We start from the raw sequence: 18,077 nt of genomic DNA on the forward strand, positions 1-18,077 counted from the left end.
TTTTAAAATTACATCTGAAGCAGGAAATCTGCCAAATAATCCCTGGAGCTGCTGGACAATCGAGGTGCTAAAGAGCACTTAAGGAAGACAAGGCCATTGCCGAGAAACTAAATGAATTCTTTCCAGCAGTATTCACTGCAGAGGATGTGGGGTAGATACTCACACTTGAGACATTCTTTTTAGGTGACAAATTTGAGGAACGGTTCCAGACTGAAGTGTCAATAGAACAGGTTTTAGAACAAATCACTAAATTTTTTTTTTAAAAGGCTCCAGAGGCAAACCTGGCACAGACAGGCTGATAAGCCAAACTTCGGTACCAGGCAAATTGGTTGAAACTATAGTGAATAACAAAATTATCAGATACATACATGAACAGGATATGTTGGGGAAGAGTCAGCATGGCTTTTGTAAAGGGAAATCATGCCTCACCAATCTATTAGAATTTTTGAGGGGGTCAACAAGCATATGTAGTTGGTCTCTCAGAAACTTTTGACAAGGTCCCTCCCCAAAGGCTCTTAAGCAAAGTAAGCAGTCATGGGAAAAGAGGGAAGGTCCTCTCATGGATCAGTAACTGGTTAAAAGATAGGAAACACAGGGTAGAAATAAATGCTCATTTGTCACAATGGAGAGCGGTAAATAATAGGATCCCCCAAGGAGCTATGCTGGAACATTTGCTGTTCAGCATATTCATAAGTGATCTGGGAAAGGCAGTGAATGATAATGTGGCAAAATTTGCAGACGATACAAAATTACGTAAGATAATTAAGTCCAAAACTGACTGTGAAGAGTTACAAAGGGATCTCAATAAACTGGTTATCTGGGCAACAAAATGGCAGGTGAAATTCAGTGTTGATAAATGCAAAGTAATGTACATTGAAAAACATAATCCAAAGTATACATACAAAATGATGTGTCTAAATTAGCAGTTACCACTCTATACAGATATTGGAGTCATCTCTCAAAACAGCAGCAGTCAAAAACGTTAGCAGAATGTTAGGTAACATCTTCTGTTTTATTATCTATCCTTTTCCTATTATCATAATGCCACTGTATAAAGCCATGGTATCCCCATACCTGGAATACTGCATGCAATTCTGGTTGCCCCAGCTCAAAAAAGATATATTAGAATTGGAAAAGGTAGAGAGAAGGGCAACAAAAATTATTAGGGCTCCATATGAGGAGAGATTAAAAGACTGGGACTGCTCAGCTTAGAAAAGACACAACTAACAAGGGACATGACAGAGGTCTATAAAATCATGAATGGTGTAGGTAAAGAGAATAAGGAAGTGTTTACCCCTTCACATAACACAAGACCCAGGGCTCACCCAATGAAATTAATAGGATGCAGGTTTAAAACAAACATAAGGATGTAAACTTTCACACAATTCACAATCAATCCATAGAACTCATTGACAGGGGATGTTGAGGGTCAAAATATAACTGGATTCAAACAAGAATTAGATAAATTCATGAAGGATAGCTCGATCAATGGCTATTAGCCAAGACGGTCAGAGACAACCCCTTGCTCTGGGTGTCCCTAAACCACTGACTGCTAGAAGCTGGGACTGGACAATATGGGAATGATCATTTGAAGTTGCCTTGTTCTGTTCATTGCTTCTGAAGTATCTGACACCACCCACTGTCAGAAGACAGGATCCTGGGCTAGATGGACCATCAGTCTGACCCAGTACAGCCATTCTTACACTCCTAAGAGATTGTAGCCAGTACCCTGCTTGCCAAAAGAAGCTTCAACAGTAGGGGAAAGGACTGGTGCTGTAAAAGGTAAAGCAGATACACAGGAAAGAGAATCAACCCGCAGAAAGTAGAAAATATTCAATAGAGAACCAGAAGAAATAATGCTATATATAGACTTCTGCTTCTCTAAATTCAGAGGTGGCGATAGTTCTGTTGAATTTGATGTGAAATGTATTCCTGATTTCTTGTGAAGTAGATTTGACAGGGAAAAGGAAGTGAAAAAAAGCACATTAGTTTCAAAGTGAAGGAAAAGGCAAACCAAGGCCTCTACCACTAAAGCGTTGCATCTCATTTTCATCACATTTTTAAGTACAGAGAGAATAAAGTTTCCACTGACGTGAAACTGAAAAACACTGGATTTTGCTTATGATTTGCCCAAGTAAGCCATTTTCAAATGGAAAAAAAAAAATCAATCATGTAAAACAAGAGCAACTGAAGCATGAGAGTTCCCAATTTAGTTTATTCTAGCCTGTTCTGTTCCCAATTACAATAAATTTAGGAGAAGGTGCCACAAAAAAGTATCAAGTGAGAAATATGGATATAAAATGAGCAACTGGCATTTAATTAAATCTTTACTGTTCATTTGCTCTCTTCTGTCCCAGAATTCAAGTTTTCGACAAGCTGGATTACACCTGCTGGAAGAGTAGTGTTATCTAACACAAACAAAACGAACAAACAAAAGTGCTCATGCCAAACTTCAACTACAATGTGATTTTATGAAAATCCCTGTCAAGACTTGGCAATCCCCATGCAAGGGTACTTCTTTTGGAAAATTCTCTCTAGAGAAATGCTACTGATTCCTCATGTGACACCTGCACCTGTGTGCAGTCGATTTTGGAAATTTTAATGGAATGTTAATAAGATTTTTCAAAAGTAGCGCTCTCACAAGACCTGGCTCTCCCCCATCCTTGATGTGAATCTCCCTTAGTATGTTTGATTCTGTGTAATATACTGTAGGCCAGGCACCTGAAAGTCAATGGCATTACTTACCTCTGGGTTTAACCCAATTTTGCTTTTACTATCCATCCACAACATTGATCTAAAATTGCGCTGAACACTGGCAGCTGGTATGCTTGAGAAACCAGTAGAAACACAAGAATTGCTGGCTTAGAGCAGTCTTGTCCAACAGATGTAGGCACTCTGGGTGAAATCCTGACCCTATTCAAGTCAATGGAAGTTGTGTCACTGACTTCGGTGGGGCCAAAATGTCACCCCTTATCTCCAACAACGACCAGCGCCATACTCAGAGGAAGGCACAGCACTCATCTCTTCACACACAAATAAGAACCTGAGAATCTTTCTGCTGTAATTGCGTTCTTTGGTGGACAATTGTAAAACGAAAGGAACTGGCTGCAGCCAGCTGTCGATGCTCAAAGCTTGACCATGTCTAATTCAAGTTCTATCAATATGGAATTTGACTATAAACAAAATTCTCTCATCTCATCATGTAAGGCTGTATTCAACTCCAGTGTACCTGGGCACAACTTCCATTGAAATCCATGGAGTTTTACCCACTTGTACCAGGGATACATTTGGCCCACGGAAGTTTAAACCAGCAGGATGGGTAAAGAAGTCCTGCACAACTTTTTTTTAAAGAAGTTTGATAAATTGAGGTTATAATTTTTTTTTCACAACTCTGAACTTCTGGACTCTGGCCAGGACTGGAAATTAAAGGATAAAAATACCACTGTTCTGGTAAGATTTCCAGCCCGGTTTTGCTGAATCGGGCAGTTTAGATAAGCCTCCAAACTTTCATGTGCTTTTCTGAACTCGATCTCAGTTTGAGAGGAAAGATGATTTGTACTTAAGGCAGAAGAGTTAGACTCAGATTCTATTCCTAGCTCCGCCAGCTCCTCTGTGACCATGGGCACTTAAATTTCTCAATTACCACATCTGTAAAATGGGAATAAAAATTCTTACCGACCACACAGGGATATTGTTGGACTTAACTGGTGCTTGTGAGGATGCTCAGATCCAGATATGATGTGATGTGCATCACAGAGGTCTCTATAAATAAATACGTCAAACCTCAATATTTTGAAGTTCACCTAATTTCTTTATTTAAAGATGAGCTCAAGTCACAAAATGTGGACCCAGATGTCAACCACCACCAGAGTTCAGAGTTGGTTATATCTGGGGTTTTGGTATTTGCATATTACAAAGATCTGGGCAATTTGCAAACTGAGATCTGAATTTTGATTTCCGACACCCTCAAAATTCTGGGATGCTTAGATCCAGAGTCTTGGTTTGAACCCCATCTCTAGTTTTATTTCTCTCATAGAATTATATAAGAATTATTAGAAAGGGCCAAATGATTGTATCAGGGCCTGGCTAACATGGCATTGTTAAAAAAATCATTGTCTACAGACCACGATCTTGAATGTAGATTGGCACACAAAGAAGGCAGTGTTGAAGCATATACCACCATTTTTACCTGTATTGCCTGTAGGCATATTAGTCTCATACAAAGTCACCTAGCTTACATTGTTTAGGCATCTGCAAAAGCTGGGTGCCTGGTGATATGAGTCATCTGGAAGCATTATCATTATCAACGAGGTAGAAGGGAACCTGTCATGGAGGAGGAATCTGACGGTACCGCAACAACAGGTAAAGACAGATGAATCATTGCAAATAAACTAGAACTATGTGGGAGTTGCCCAAGAAATCTCTTGACTGTGTTGCATATTTTTGTGCATACATCTTTAGAGAGTTCCTTGCTGATGCATCATACAGTTGAATAGCAAAACGCTACATGGTGCATCAGGTGTGTGGGAAGCAGAGTTCATAGCTTCACAAAGCATTTTGCAGATTTCCCAGTTGCTGTTTTAAGCACATGTATTTTCCACACTCCTATGAGGAAGGTGAAGTGAGTTTTGTGCTAGTGAAAGGTAGCAAAATTGAGTGACACCTCGGTAAACCAAAACCTGTTTATCCATTGTCAGTGGCAGTCAACTTCCCTCCTACACAATATACCTTAACTCTGTGGATCCCCTTTAGGGTTGATGAAACAGTCATTCGTTCTCTGTCCCGAGACTACCAACTAATGAAGGAGGGGGGTTGGTAACTGGACACCTTCCTACTATAAACTTAACTAAAGCTGCCAAACAGCATTTAGATGATCACTAGAGAACTGTGAGAGTCAGGCAGACAGACCATCTAAAGGAGGAAGGGGGTGGAGTCCTAACTACCCTCTCATCCTTAAAGATGGTCCCCACAGAACAGGGATGAAGCTCAGTGTGAGGAAAATGTACATTGCTCACAGTGCATGAGAGCCTGTCCAGTTGCTAGAGCACTTCAGTTTCAAAAACTAAAAAGAGGACTTTTTGTGAGCAGTATAACTCTATTTCAAACAAATAAGAAAAGGAATTAAGAGTCCAGTTGGTTCCTCCCCAGAAAGTGAGAGATGTCTCACTTGGCTTTATAGAACAGCTGGGCTGTCTCTGCTAAACATAATACCCAAAAGAGGAAGGGTTAGGCACAATCCACTGAGACAAGTCAGTGCAGCTACTGACCTCGAAGTATCACTTTCCCTTATGTAGGGGAAATGTCACAATTCCTGAGTAATGAAGTCAGGGTCATTTGCAAACACCTAGAAGATAATAAGGCAATAAGTAACAGGCAGCATGGATTTGTCAAGAACAAATCATGTCAAACCAACCTAATAGCTTTCTTTAACAGGGTAATAAGCCTTGTAGATGGGGGAAGCGGTAGATGTGGTATATCTTGACTTTAGTAAGGAGTTTGATAGGCAATTAGGGACATACAACCTAGATGGAGCTACTATAAGGTGGGTGCACAACTGGTTGGAAAACAGTTCCCAGAGAAGAAGTTATCAGTAGTTCACAGTCAAGCTGGAAGAGCATAATGAGTGGGGTCCTGCAGGGATCAGCTCTGGGTGCGATTCTGTTCAATATCTTTATCAATGATTTATATAATGGCATAGAGAGTACACTAATAAAGTTTGCAGACGATACCAAACTGGGAGGGGTTGTGAGTGCTTTGAAGGATAGAATTAAAATTCAAAATGATCTGGACAAACTGGAGAAATGGTCTGAAGTAAATAAGATGAAATTCAATAAGGACAAATGCACACATACAAAATGGGACAATCAACTGCACACGTAAAAAATGGGAAATGACTACCTAGGAAGGAGTACTGTGGAAAGGGAGCTGGGGGTCATTGGGGATCACAAGCTAAATATGAGCGAACAAAAGTGTAACACTGTTGCTAAAAAGCAAACAGCATTCTGGGATGTATTAGCAAGAGTGTTGTAAGCAAGACATGAGAAGTAATTCTTCTGTTCTATGCTGCGCCAATTAGGCCTCAACTGGATTATTTGGTCCAGTTCTGGACACTACATTTCAGGAAAGATGTGAACAAACTGGAGAAAGTCCAGAGAAGAAGAGTAACCAATTTTTTTTAAAGGTCTAGAAAACTACTTATGAGGGAAGAATGAAAAAATTGGGTTGGTTTAAGTCTGGAGAAGAGAAGATTGAGAGGGGACATGATAACATTTTCAAGTACATAAAAGGTTGTTACAAGGAGGAGGAAGAAAAATTGTTCTCCATAACCTCTGAGAAGAGGTTGAACATGAGGAAAAACTTCCTGTCAGGGTGGTTAAGCACTGGAATAAATTGCCTAGTGAGGCTGTGGAATCTCCTCCAGTGGAGATTTTTAAGATCAGGTTAGAAAAACACCTGTCAGGGATAGACAAGATAATACTTAGTCCTGCTTGAGTGCAGGGGACTGGACTAGATGACCTCTCGAGGTCCATTCCGGTCCTATGATTCTATGATTTTCTTGGAATAGTAAGAAGGGAATCTCTAGCTTGCTGTTTATACAATGAGGGAGGGGGGTTCTCTTAATCCTTTACCATTGCACTTATTCCAGCACAGTTCCGCTTATGGTATTTCGAGAGTAAAACCAGCAGTAGGTGTTTCTACCATCGTACCATTGAGATTTACTTGGAACCTTACACACAGTGGGCTGTGGTTTGAAGTAGTTATTTTGAGGAAGTTTTACTTAAGAATTGAAGATTTTCCTGTTATTACTGCAGGGACATGACCTTTGCTTGATTACGGAGGCATTGCTAGTTTTCCCCCAAGATAAGGGAAGTGATAATTTGAGGTCAGAAGGGCAGCTGTTCAATACAACAGGGATTCCTCCAAGGACTTCTTCATTTTGAGTGTTACATTTAGGGCTTGTCTACATTACCCGCTGGATTGATGGGCAGCGATCGATCCAGTGCGGGGATCAATTTATCACATCTAATCTAGTAGCGATAAATCAACCGCCTAGCGCTCTCCCGTCGAGTCCGGTACTCCACCAGAGCAAGAGACGCAGGCGGAGTCGACGGGGGAGCACCACCTGTCGACTTATCACAGTGAAGACACCGCAGTAAGTAGATCTAAGTGCATCGACTTCAGCTACATTATTCATACAGCTGAAGTTGAGTAACTTAGATTGATTCCGCCCCCCAGTGTAGACCAGGCCTTAGCTGGGACAGCCCAGCCATCTTGGGAGCCAAACAAATCATCCTAGGTGGGGCAGTCTGCACTATTGTTTCACATTGGTGCTAGTGCACTGTGGGAGTTATGAAAGATGCCAGTGCAAACAGTCTAAGAGGGCACTCATGAACACTGCAGACAGTGCTTAGAACCTGCTTCATAACTGAGTACTGCATAACATAAGCAATGCAATTCTGTGTGAACACGTGATTGCAAATGCAAGGAGAGTCACAGGTCCTCAGTGACTTCAAAGCATTGTGAAGGCTTGTTTATGACAGTCAGGGAGCCAAACAGCTAATGAATGCAGGCATGGGCCTCAGATCGAAATAAGTGGAAGTCCTGCATGTGGATCCAAGGATAGAATGGGATCTGATGGATGTGTGTGACCAGATACCATGCAGAATTTTGAAAACTCACGGGGACCTTTTTTGTTACGAAATGGAGAAGCCACTGTGTGCATGGGCATTTTTCATAACGTCTGCTCAATTTCTGGAGGCTTATTTGAACCCAACCAAGTTTCAAAGCCTCTTGAGTTTTGCCCAGCACTAAAACTCCTACGTCTTGACGCTCCTACCCGTACACAGCTCTAAACTGATGCAGGGACAGGTATGTGAGTCAAAGTCTTGTGACAGCGCTAACACTGAGCTCATAGAATAAACTCACTGAAGTTTGTATTCAGTTCCCAGCAGAGATGGGCCTGAGCTGGAGAATTTAGTTGTCAGTGCTGTTCCAAACCTTCCCAAAGCTAGGAGATGGTCAGATCCAGGATTTGGGCCCATCCCCTGTTGGCAAGATTACGGGAGGGGGAGGAATTGAGGTAGCGGCAATCCTTAGTCCAGTTATGTGCTGCAATAACACACCATGAAATAATCATCTATTTAGCAATGACTGTCTTTGACCTGAACAAGGATCTCCTTTCCCACGAGAGGGAAGCAAGAGTGTCTAATCAACGGCTGTCAATCACAGTGCAAATGCAATTAGCCAGATTTGCTACTGATAATAACAGGCTGCTATTTGGGTTTAAAAAACAGGTTAAAAAACAGTTACAGATTAAATAAATAAATAAAATAGGGGTCATCACTTCAGCTGTTGAGTTTTCACCACCTACTCACATACCCTATACAGATGCACTTGGGGTTCTGTCAGATGTAAGCAATCATTCTCAGATTTTTCTGATACATAAGGAGAGATTTAGTTCACTTCTTGCAGTGGGTGGGCTTTTTTTTTTTTTAAAGACTAATACAGATAAGGGAGCTGGCTTGCTGAGTTGGAGACAGTTATTCATTTCCAAGGCTTTCCCCCCACATCTTGCACTTCCATTCCATTTCTTCCTTGATTTTTAATATACACCCACTGCTTTATGACTGGTGCATTACACATACTCAGCATGTTGGTTGACTAGCTTTGGGTAACAGAGGAGGGGCCTTGCTCAGATTCCAGGCTTTGTGTGCATATACTGCACTCAACCAACACCTGATATTTTCCCCTTTTCTGCTCCCCATTCCCATGTAGTTGGAAGGTGCCTGAGGATGACAGAAGACTAGATGGGGTGCCCCTGTCTGTAAGTGTACTTCTGCCCAGCACTGAATATTTGCTCTTAAAAGGCACCAGGCTGCTGACTTAGCAGTTCACTCTTGGACCAGAACGGGAGGAGAGTGACAGCCTGATATTCTATCACCTCCACCCACACACTTCCGACATCTCTGGCTCAGTGCCTGCAATGCAGTAGCTTTCCCCTGGCTAGCTTGGACTGGGTGATGGCAAGGCATGTGGTAACTTCTCCCATCCTTCTGAGCCAGCCTTTTTGTTGCTGGCCTCTTTCACTTGCTCTCTGCTGGAATGGTGAGAAGAACAGCCCAGGCTCCCATTCCTAGAGTTGTTCCAGGTACATACCAGAAACAAAGAGGCAGAGGCAGCTTGGTCTAAAGAATGAAGGAGAAGGAGCCATGACTTCCAGTTCTAATTCCAGCTCTGCCCCTGAATCACACTGTTGCCTGGGCCAAGTCACTTAACACCTGTCTATTAGCCCATGTGTGAAATGGGGAGGTTAATGCCCTACCTCTCAGGGATGTTGGGATAATTAGATAAAGTTTGTTAAATGCTTTATAGACAAAGCACTAAGCAGCAGTATTATAGATAAGCCAATTTGCTCAGTAGCCTTCTTTTATAATCACTTAATTGGTATATTCAATGAGAAGGAAACACACCAGTACTTTTCTATTTTTAAAGACACAGTACCAATGATCCTTAAACATTATAGGTGCTGATTGACTAAATAATTACTGCATGTTATCCTCATCAGTTGAGTAGTCTGCTTGACAAGATGTTGCATTTCTGGAAGATGATTAGTTGTATTTTTTAATTCAGAGTTTCCTCTCCTATTAGTACAAATCCTCCAGAGGATGTATTGAAGAATTATTTATCACAAAATGTCAAATGCTGGCATTACAGGAGCCCTGCAAAGTATTCCAGCCTTATCTCTGTTAGACAGCTTGTAACTCTGGACATCCATGGTGTCCTAGTTACTCTCATATGCAGTCTCATACTGCAGCACTGTATCTGTTCAAAATGTATCAGTCTTTAAAAAAAAAAAAAAAAAAAAGGAAAATATGTATTCCCAGCCAGCTCTGTGTTCCCTGCTGTACATTTCAATTGAACATTATAAGAGCAAATAAATTAACAGGCACATCTACACCTCAGAATTTCCCACAGGGTAGCTTTACTGGCAAATCTAGCGTAGGACATACACAACATAATGTTGCCAGATTACACATCACTAATAAAAACAGATGGAAATCAAACAGCAGCTATAATAACCCTTGAGATGCCACAGACACAATTTACAAGCAATACCTGTTGTTATTTAACACCTATTGCAACTTGTTCTACTTTATTTTTTCCTCCGTTAATCATAAGTTCTTTTATTCTATGCACTGGCAAGGGAGAGAAACTTGCCAGAGAGATAGAGCGAGAGAGACTAGATCTGAGCTTTATATAGCTCCTAGCCCCCGCATGGTACCTCAGGGCAGTTGGCCACATTCTCCCACTGACAGTTAAAAAAGTACAGTAAAAACAAAGATTTGCAAAAAATTAACTGTCAAAAGTGAGCTATGTAAGTTGGCACACAGCACGACATCCAGGGCTGAGGCAGAACTGTTAGGACACAGCTACTAGCAAAATGCAGGTTTGCAAAAATTGCATTAAAAAAAAAAGTTACCAGACTGTGCCAAAATCTAACCCCTTCCTTCACACTTACGGAATACCCACAGCCTTCCACCACTGTCTCCCCATCCTGGGGAAGTAACTGCAGAATGTCACGATTGTCCAACATGTCTGAGAGGCACAGAGGTATTGGCATTGGGAACAGGTTGATGACTAGTAGTGATGCCATCATGGTGAGGGATGTTGGTATACAGGGAGGTGACAGGGTGAGAGTACTGGGGGAGAGTACTGATGTTGTGGAGTTTCTGGAGGAAGTCGGAAGCCGGCCCTTTGTGTGGTGATTGGTTTGTAGATGGTTTCTAGGAGTCCCAGTATTTCTTCAGTAAGAATAATGCCTGGTCTAACTGAAAACTTATACTGGCACAGCTACATCTCTCAGGGGTGTGGAAAATCCCTGAGACGTGTATCTGCATCAACCAAGCCTGCACTAGGTCAACAGATTTCAGAGTAACAGCCGTGTTAGTCTGTATTCGCAAAAAGAAAAGGAGTACTTGTGGCACCTTAGAGACTAACCAATTTATTTGAGCATGAGCTTTCGTGAGCTACAGCTCACTTCATCGGATGCATACTAGGTCAACAGAAAAATTCTTCCTTCAACCTTGCTACTCCATCTCAGGGAGGTATACTGTAGCATTTTAAGTGTAGGCCTAGCCTTAGAATAAACTCACACAGAAAAATGATAAAAGTCAAAAACATCACATCACCCAGGGGTGAACACTTTTCACAAAGCAAACACCCTATATTTGACCTCTCGTGCCTCAGAGGACATCTGCACAACCCCTTCAAAAGACGAGCATAGGAACTTACATACATAACTCTGCTAGACACCAAAAACCATGGAACTAAACAGAGATTTTATGGCTCATTACAACAATTTGTAACACACCCTACTACCTGCTAACCCTTCGCTGGCCACTTCATTTTAAGTAGTCTCCTACAGGATGTGTGATCTTCTTAAACTTAACCTGTCCCAACTTGTATTTAGCTCAGACATTCTGGTTACCTTCCGCTGACCTGAAGAAGAGCTATGTGACACTCAAAAGTTTGTCCCTTCCATCAACAGCAGTTGGTCCAATAAAAGATCACCTCACTTACCTTGTCTCTCTTATATCCTTGGACCAATAGGGCACAACAATTATTGGGCAATGACCAACTTTGCACCTTTCCTTTAAATAAAACTTTCCTGAAAAGCAGTCAGATTCATTCTTGATGTACAGCCCCTCCCCCTTGTGTGACTTCATTTGGAGTTAAATGGGGTCTGACTGGGGTTGTAAATAAGGTGACAATTGGACTAGTCCCTCTAAAAGCTCACTACATCCTTTCATACTGCACCACCGCCTCAACAGTGCGCATTGGCCTAGATCCTCCTGTTTTTGTTCAAAGGCAAGAGTGCTACCAATTAAACATTGTGAAACTCCATAGTATATAATTGTGTGTTCAGTTTAGCATGAAGAATTAAGAAATATTCCTCTTTCTGTATGCACTAGCTCAGCGGTTCTCAAACATTTTAATGGGGTTGTCAAGGCTGATTTAAACTTGCTTGGGTCCAGGGCTGGGGCCAAAGCCAAAGCCCCACTATCTGGGACCAAAGCTGAAGCCCGAGGGCTTCAGCCCTGGGTAGCAGGGTTACAGACCCCCTGCCTGGGACTGAAGCTCTTGGGCTTTGGCTTTGGTCCCCCGCACCCAGGTCAGCAGGACTCAGGCAGGCTCGGGTTTCAATCCCTTGTCCTGGGGTCGTGTAGTAATTTTTGTTGTCAGAAGGGGGTCACGGTGCAAAGAAGTTTGAGAACCCCTGCACTACCTGAGCCCTGGAACACTTAAGCACCTAAAGAATATATCAGTTTGCAGCAAAGGGCTAAGTAACTCTGGCTGCACTAAGTGTTATGTCATTCTCAACCCAAGATTCTTAGAATTCCTGGTGAAGTGACTACTGTAATGATTTCTCATGTTACCTTGGATGTATTCTACATGAAGGGGATTTTTAAAAAAAATTACTTGCATATAATGCCTGCTGATTAACCAACAGTTTCCCTCTTACGTCACTATTAATAAGCAAAGAACAGCTCTTACTCATCACAAAAGGATAAGAGCACTTTACCATCAAATAAGTCAGTTGCCCATAACAATAAATCAGAGCTGATCACAGGCAATGTTTGATGTGTGCATGGAGAATGGGAGAGGAGCTCAGCTATCAGCTGAATCAGTGTGTAGAAATGTGTTAGATGCTGGACAAGGCATGTTCATCTTACAGATTCGTGATGGGCAATAACATTGGTTTTTGCTAGGCATTAAGATCCCATTAGCTGGTGACTCATATGCTATCAGCTGCAGAAATGTTACTTTGTTCCTGCTCTACTGCAAACCAGGCAAATTGAAACCTGTAGTCTGAAGATTCAAATTCCTTTATTCGGAGTCTTTCTTGTCTTAACCATTAGCCCTGCTTTCTGCTTTGGCAGTATGCCTTCTCCACTGTTCTCATTATCTCGAACTCAGTTGTCAAAAAACTAAGCAGCTAGTTTAAAATATCTACCTTCCAGATTCATAGACCTTCAATCATATTATGCAGGTGCCAGGCGAGTTAAAAATTTCCCTTTCAACCTACTTTAGAAAAAACAAAACTGCAATTAAAACAAACGTATAGAAAGGTGGGACGAATGGAGGAGGCAGACCATTTCATGTAATTAGGAAAGCCATCTTTTCTTTACAGCATCAGGACTAAAAGGATACAGTAGCATAGGGTGAAGTTGGTATTCTGCTGGAGGTGCCATGTTTAAATAGAGTGGTAATCAGCTGGGGACACTAGATTCCATTGCACTTTTCAGAAAATTGCCGAACTATGTAGCCTAATGGGTAAGTGATTGGCCTGGCATGCCAAAGGCTGTCCTTTGAGCTCCTATTAATGATTAGGTGCTCATATACTAAGGTGGTAGTTGTAGGGTAAGAACCTGAATAGAAAAGAAAGGGGCACATTTCAATTCAGGTAACATTTTACCTGCCCAGCTCCAGGGTTCCGCTGAGGGTCTGTTTGCCACTGTCCCTTTCTAGGATCCCACTTGAGTTGTTGGAAACAAAATGCTACGCTTTGGCCTACAGGAAACAACCAGCTACCAGACAGCAACTTCTTTGAGTCACTCTGGCTTTGAGCAACACCAGAATCTTTGGGCCTGTCTATGCTGGGGGGAAAAAATAACTGTTTTTCAGAATGGTTTGAGCTACAATGCAAACCCAGTTTGAGGTGATCTGACCTGTTTTTACCAAGCTGGCGTCAAGATCAAGATGGGAGATCGATAGTCTTGAAACCAAGAATAGGCCTGGCTGTCTTTAACCAATTTTATAACCATTTATAAAAATTTCTTCAGTATAAAACAGGACCATAGAAGTGAAAGACTTGATAGCCCATTGCAATCCCCAGAGACACCCAGCTCCAGTGACAAAACCCAAAGTTGCTCTCTCCTTCATCTGGAGAAGGAATGGGGGAGGGAAAACCTATCCTGGTTATGATTTATATCACAGTAAAGCACAGATCCGTGTCAGCATGTTTAGCATCTAGCTGAATTGGACATTGCTTTGGAGTTCTTTATTTGGGTAAAGAAGCACAAGAGTTGGGCAGAAGGGAGAAAACTGGGCTACCTTTAACTCACTGTGAAGCCCATGAAATTGATTTGTGAATGGCCTGTTCATCAGATCACTATTTGCTTCCTAGAGTGTTTGTAGGCAGAGGTGACGTGGGAGGGGCATGCAGGGTCATGTGCCCTTCCAGGTTTCTTTCAGGGTTTATATGCTCTACCCTGAACCATGTTGCATACTATCAGAACCTTTAAATCAGAGGTTTTCAAACAGGGGGCACGTCCCCCCCCCAGTGGGGAGCAGAGGAACATTCAGGGGGGCTCAGGCTTCAGTCCCGCACGGCGGGGAGGGGGCTTGGGGAGGGAGCACCATCTCCACCCAGACTCACCTCTTTTTGTCTGGGTTGGGGTGGGAGGTGCACAACGAAAAATTGTAACTCACGGGGAGGCTCAGCTCAAAAAATTTTGCCCCCTCCCACTATCAACAGTCACGCCTGGTCTCTGATTGTAGGTCATTTGCATCTCATTACTGGCTCTTTCAAAGCCTGTGTTTTTGTGGCTTCCCTCATTTTCTTCTTTAAAAGTACAAAGTTGCCTTGATCTGGAAAGACAATAGCATGTTTGACAAGATCTATATATTGTTTGGCTCAGCTGCAAGCCTGCCCACGCACCATTTAGGTATGGAGCACCTAATCTTTTCTCTGCTTTGAAATGGAAAGAGTGAATCTGTTTCTTTTAACACCACTATTTGCTTTGCTGAAGAATATGATTAAGAGACTATTTCAACTGACAAGTGCTTGTAGAATGAGCATTCACTTGACGAGATTAGGTTGCCCAGGAATGAACTATCACATTGGTGGGAAATTGTATTGATTCAGTAAGAATCCATTTGAAATAAAGTTAGGTAAATTATGCTCAGCACAGAGGACCATGTTATTATAGTGGGCTTGAATAGCTATTGCCAGTAGGGTGACCAGATGTCCTGATATTAGGGGCTTTGTCTTATATACGCAAAGCAACTGCACCTCTTCCTTCCCCCTCCCCCCCCAAAAGGGTCCTGATTTTTCACACTTGTTATCTGATCACCCTAATTGTCACTGTGTTATTAAGACAGACCATCCATTTCCTGCTACAGCTATTCAGGTTTTTCCCACCACCAGGTAAGATAATTGTAATATGCACCTGCCTGGGCTTTCTTTAAGACTATCTGAAAACTACAGCTGTTGCAAATGAATATCTGTGCATGGGAATCAACAGCCCATGGCCTCCAGGAACTGCACTGTTCTAACCCAACAAGATCAAGTTCATATTTTATTTTTTAAGAGCTGAGTAAATAATACACATCAAATAATTTATTCAGTGACATCAGACTCCTTTCCTGCTCCTGTTATATCCTAAGCAAATTGTGAGTTCCTCAAATTTCATATCCTTTTAATTTTTATTCTGTGGCTTAATTGCCAATGTTCAAAATTCAGTGTTGCTTAGCTGAGAGCGGTCAAGCAATTCAGACAGTATTATTTCTGTTCTCTGATTGGATGAGCTCATAAGCACTTCTGGAACACATACTTGCCTGAGCAAATCTAAAGCCTGGTTCCCTGAATACTCGCACAAGAAACTGATGTTCATTTTCTGGGCATATTTCTGTCAGTAAAATCCCATTGCTTTAGGGGGACATGAACAGGGTTCAAAAGACAGCATGTACCAATCTAGAGTGATAGCTGTGGGAAATCAAATTGTATTGTTCTACATATACAGCCTTTAATAGCCTTGGAGTGGTTCTGCAAGTACCCTAACTGCCTTATAACCCACTAGGACTATTAAAATCAGGATGACCACCTGCCAATTCAGTCTGGATTATGCTGGAGGAGCAGGACCTATTGAACGTTTGGGCTTATGCAGAATTACTTCCTCCCTCATTGTGTCTGTCAAAATCCGGAGGCTGTTTGCCAAATTCACAAGTTCTTCCCCGGCCTCAGGTACAAGTATTGCTGTGCAGTACCACCACCAAGCCAGGTGCTGGCTCGGTCATCAGATACAGTCCCTAAATGTTATGGCTCTGGGCAAACCCTTAAGTGATAGATTCATAGATATTTAGCTCAGAAGGGACCATTATGATCATCTAGTCTGACCTCCTGCACAACGCAAGCCACAGAATTTCACCCACCACTCCTGCAAAAAACCTCTCACCTATATCTGTGCTACTGAAGTCCTCAAATCGTAGTTTAAAGACTTCAAGGAGCAGAGAATCCTCCAGCCAGTGACCCGTGCCCCATGCTACAGAGGAAGGCGAAAAACCTCCAGGGCCTCTTCCAATCTGCCATGGAGGAAAATTCCTTCCCGACCCCAAATATGGTGATCAGCTGAACCCTGAGCATATGGTCAAGAGTCATCAGCCAGATACTACAGAAAATTCTTTCCTGGGTAACTCGGATCCCACCCCATCTAACATCCTATCACAGGCCATTGGGCCTATTTACCATGAATATTTAATTACCAAAACCATGTTATCCCATCATACCATCTCCTCCATAAACTTATCAAGTTTAATCTTAAAGCCAGATAGATCTTTTGCCCCCACTGCTTCCCTTGGAAGGCTATTCCAAAACTTCACTCCTCTGATGGTTAGAAACCTTTGTCTAATTTCTAGTCTAAATTTCCTGGTGGCCAGTTTGTACCCATTTGTTCTTGTGTCCACACTGGTACTGAGCTTAAATACTTCCTCTCCCTCTCCGGTATTTATCCCTCTGATATATTTATAGAGAGCAATCATATCTCCCCTCAACCTTCTTTTAGTTAGGCTAAACAAGCCAAGCTCCTTGAGTCTCCTTTCATAAGACAAGTTTTCCATTCCTCGGATCATCCGAGTAGCCCTTCTCTGTACCTGTTCCAGTTTGAATTCATCCTTCTTAAACATGGGAGACCAGAACTCCACACAGTACTCCAGGTGAGGTCTCACCAGTGCCTTGTATAACAGTACTAAAACCTCCTTATCCCTACTGGAAATACCTCTCCTGATGCATCCCAAGACCGCATTAGCTTTTTTCACGGCCAGATCACATTGGCAGCTCATAGTCATCCTATGATCAACCAATACTCCAAGGTCCTTTTCCTCCTCCGTTACTTCTAATTGATGCATCCCTAGCTTATAACTAAAATTCTTGTTATTAATCCCTAAATGCATGACCTTACACTTCTATTAAATTTCATCCTATTACTATTACTCCAGTTTACAAGGTTTATTTTTATTTAAAAGTTTACTCCAGCAGGAGAGTGAGTTTGTGTGTGTTTGGGGGGCGGGGGGTGAGAAAACCTGGATTTGTGCTGGAAATGGCCCACCTTGATTTTCATACACATTGTAAGGAGAGTGGTCACTTTAGATAAGCTACTACCAGCAGGAGAGTGGGTTTGTGGGGGGGGGGGGGTGGAGGGTGAGAAAACCTGGATTTGTGCTGGAAATGGCCCAACTTGATTATCATACACATCGTAAGGAGAGTGACCACTTTAGATAAGCTATTACCAGCAGGAGAGTGGGGTGGGAGGAGGTATTGTTTCATGGTCTCTGTGTATATAATGTCTTCTGCAGTTTCCACAGTATGCATCCGATGAAGTGAGCTGTAGCTCACGAAAGCTTATGCTCAAATAAATTGGTTAGTCTCTAAGGTGCCACAAGTACTCCTTTTCTTTTTGCCAGTTTACAAGGTCATCCAGATCCTCCTGTAGGATATCCCTGTCCTTCTCTAAATTGGCAATACCTCCCAGCTTTGTATCATCCGCAGACTTTATTAGCACACTCCCACTTTTTGTGCCAAGGTCAGTAATAAAAAGATTAAATAAGATTGGTCCCAAAACCGATCCTTGAGGAACTCCACTGGTAACCTCCCTCCAGCCTGACAGTTCACCTTTCAGTAGGACCCGTTGTAGTCTCCCCTTTAACCAATTCATTATCCACCTTACAATTTTCCTATTGATCCCCATCTTTTCCAATTTACCTAATAATTCCCCATGTGGCACGGTATCAAACGCCTT

At 42.2% G+C, this 18,077-nt stretch overlaps 1 long non-coding RNA gene across 2 annotated transcripts in view; it reads right to left on the bottom strand.

Annotated features, from left to right (window-relative positions):
* Window positions 1-1,088: 1,088 nt before the first annotated feature.
* The window catches only part of LOC119566822, a 37,828-nt gene continuing 20,839 nt past the window's right edge, over window positions 1,089-18,077 (bottom strand). Inside the window, exons 4-5 of one of the 2 annotated variants that reach the window (XR_006292561.1) lie at window positions 3,676-3,762; window positions 1,089-2,913 (exon numbers count right to left, since the gene is read on the bottom strand). This is a non-coding gene — a long non-coding RNA (uncharacterized LOC119566822). Of the gene's footprint in view, window positions 3,763-18,077 lie in introns of both variants that reach the window. The other variant, XR_005226232.2, reaches the window with a different exon arrangement.

This window comes from Chelonia mydas, chromosome 7 (assembly GCF_015237465.2).
Source record: "Chelonia mydas isolate rCheMyd1 chromosome 7, rCheMyd1.pri.v2, whole genome shotgun sequence".
Classification (NCBI taxonomy): Eukaryota; Metazoa; Chordata; order Testudines; family Cheloniidae; genus Chelonia; species Chelonia mydas.